The sequence below is a fragment of the Trachymyrmex cornetzi genome, unplaced genomic scaffold (assembly GCF_001594075.2).
Source record: "Trachymyrmex cornetzi isolate Tcor2-1 unplaced genomic scaffold, Tcor1.1 scaffold1628, whole genome shotgun sequence".
Taxonomy (NCBI): Eukaryota; Metazoa; Arthropoda; class Insecta; order Hymenoptera; family Formicidae; genus Trachymyrmex; species Trachymyrmex cornetzi.
The window spans coordinates 16,031-19,130 of record NW_017296232.1 but is presented as its reverse complement, the minus strand read 5'-3'; the positions used below and the strand labels follow the sequence as shown (position 1 = coordinate 19,130).

The 3,100-nt window shown below is 25.1% G+C and overlaps 1 pseudogene; it reads left to right on the top strand.

Moving 5' to 3' along the window:
• Positions 1-44: 44 nt before the first annotated feature.
• LOC108758969 (NADH-ubiquinone oxidoreductase chain 5-like) lies at positions 45-2,612 on the top strand (annotated as a pseudogene).
• The last annotated feature ends 488 nt before the right edge of the window (positions 2,613-3,100 follow it).

Below are 3,100 nucleotides of genomic sequence, written 5' to 3'. Positions count from 1 at the left end.
AGATAATAATATTAATAAGTATTGTAAATTGAGATATAGGTATGATGGGTTATTTAATATTAATTTGTTTTTTTAGAGGAGCATATTCATTATATTTATTTTCTTATGTGTATCATGGAAAAAATATTTATTATGAGGGTAAAATTTATAATTCTGAGTTGAAGGAATTTATGGTTTTAGTTATACATTTTTTTTCCTTTGTTAATATTATTATTAAATTTAAGTGTGTTTGCTGTATAAGTATATAGGAGGCAGGAGAAATAAGATAGGGAAATGATTGTTTATAAGATATTGGAAAAATAAGATAATTTAGGTAGTTTAAATATAGAATAATAGTTTGTAGAATCATAGGTATTGATTAAATAAAAATCTTAAATTATTTTTAATATGTTATTTTATATATATATATATATTTGTTATTTATTATATTAGGGGTTATAAGTTTAGTATTTTATTATTTAGATTTAATGATTATTTTAGAATGAATAATTTTTGAATTTAATTCAATTAATATTAAATTTATTATATTACTAGATTGGGTTTCATTATCATTTATAGGGTTTATATTATTAATTTCTTCCATGATTATGTTATATAGGGTAATTTATATAGAGAATGAAGTTAATATAGGTTGATTTAATTATTTAGTATTATTATTTATTTTATCAATAATTTTGATAGTTAGACCTAATGTTATTAGAATTTTAGTACGGTGAGATGGGTTAGGGATAGTATCTTATTGTTTAGTTATATATTATCATAATTATAATTCTTATAATTCAGGAATAGTAACAGTTTTATGTAATCGAATTGGAGATGTTGGGATGTTAATGGTAATAAGAATAATAATAATAATAGGTGGGTGAGATTTAAGATTATTTGAAGAGATAGAGGTAGTTGGGGTATTATATTTATATTAATATTAGCGGCTATTACAAAAAGGGCTCAAATTCCTTTTTCAGTGTGATTGCCTATGGCAATAGCTGCTCCTACCCCTGTTTCTGCGTTGGTACATTCTTCAACTTTAGTAACAGCGGGGGTGTATTTAATAATTCGATTTAATGAATTTTTAATAACTACTAATATTAGATTTGTTTTAAGGTTTTTATCTATTTTGATAATGCTTATTTCTGGGGTTATAGCAAATTTTGAGAATGATTTTAAAAAAATTATTGCTTTATCGACATTAAGGCAGTTAGGAATAATAATAATAATTTTAAGGTTAGGATTTAGGTTATTAGCTTATTATCATTTATTAATTCATGCTATTTTTAAATCTATGTTATTTATAGGGGCCGGGAGGATTATTCATGTAATAAAAAATACTCAGGATATTCGATCATTAGGAAATTTAAATGAGAGACTGCCTTATGTAATAATAAGATTAATGATTTCAAATTTTGCATTAAGAGGGGTTCCTTTTATATCGGGATTTTATAGAAAGGATTTAATTATAGAGGTTTTTTATGTTCATAAGGGGGTGAATATATTTATATTTGTATTAGTAGTTATATCTTTATTATTAACAGTGTCTTATTCAATTCGTCTTTTTTATTATTTGTTTTTTAATAGAAGAATTAAATTTTATAGATATATATATATATATATTAAAGAGAGGGGGTTAATTAATGTTTCTATGATTATAATGATATTTATAAGAATTATTTTGGGGTCTTTGATAGGATGAATTTTTTATTTTGATTTTTATGTAATTTATTTATCTGTGATTAATAAGTTAGTTACTTTGGGATGTTGTTTTTTAGGGGGTTTATTAGCGTGATGGTAGTAATTTTGAGAAAATTTATATGGATATATTATTATATTTATTTTTTTAGATCAATATGGTTTTTAAGAAGTGTGTATAGATGAATTTATAAGCCTGTTAATGAGGTAGGCCTGAAATTTAGTATATTAGATAAGAGGTGAGTTGAATTTTTAGAAAAGGGTGTAATTAAAGAATTTATGGGATTTCAAGTTAGAAATATTTATTATAAGTTATATATATTTGTGTTTATTTTTATTTATTTTAATGTGATTGTGTATGTAATAGTTTAAGTGTATTAATTGGGGAAAAAGGTTAAAGAGTTTATATTTAAATAGCTTATAATAATAAAGTATAATATTGAAGATATTAAGAAAATTTAATAATAAAATTTTTAAATAAATATTAAGAATAAAATTATTTTTATAATGAAAATATACTGTTTTAATTCAACTATATTTAATTGAAGTAATTATGGATATTTCATAATTAGAATGAATTAGAAGTTCAATTATATTTACTTCAACTAGAAGTGTTTATTCAATGATATTATTAACAATAATATACCTCTTTTTTGGTTTTAGTTGGTTCTCTTCAAGAAGAAAAAAGAAGAAAGATGAACTGGTGCAAAAGTTCAGCCAAAAAGAACAGGCCTATTGTATGATGCTGCATGTAATTATGGCAACTTGATGGCAATAGTACGAATTTTGATGATGAGTTTAAAATTGTCGGCAAATTGCTGGCAAGTTGCTACTTAATATTATCAGATAGTGAAGGCATCAAGTTGCCAACAAATGAAGACTCAGTTCACAATTCTAATAGCAACACATACTTAGCAATGCATGCTTAGAAAGCAACATGCCAACAACAAGACAGACACGTTGCTATCTGGTATTAATTGAGGTTAGAGATCCCTAATTATAAGAGCATTATATTATATATTAAATATTTACTTTCCTAGATAACACGAAAAATCGAGATAAACACAAGACATACTTATCGTCTCATCAGAAAAAGTAATGTACGTTTGTAAAAATTAACGAAATTTACGTGTTACTGAAAAAATCTGTAAACTTACCACTAATGTATTGTAGTAATACAAGAGGCATAAAAGCTTCCATAGATTGAGCGAATCGATATTTTTTGGATTTATACAAAGCAGAATACTCGACATTCTTGAGAGATCACTTCTCTACCTCATGAACGAAAGCGAATGTATGGCGCCAACAGCTAACAGTTACCAACTTCGATGTCACGTTTCCCGCGTCTTTGCTTACGTCTTTTGTTATTAAGGCCGTATCACATTAACGCGGATGCAATGGCGGTTACGATCCTTCG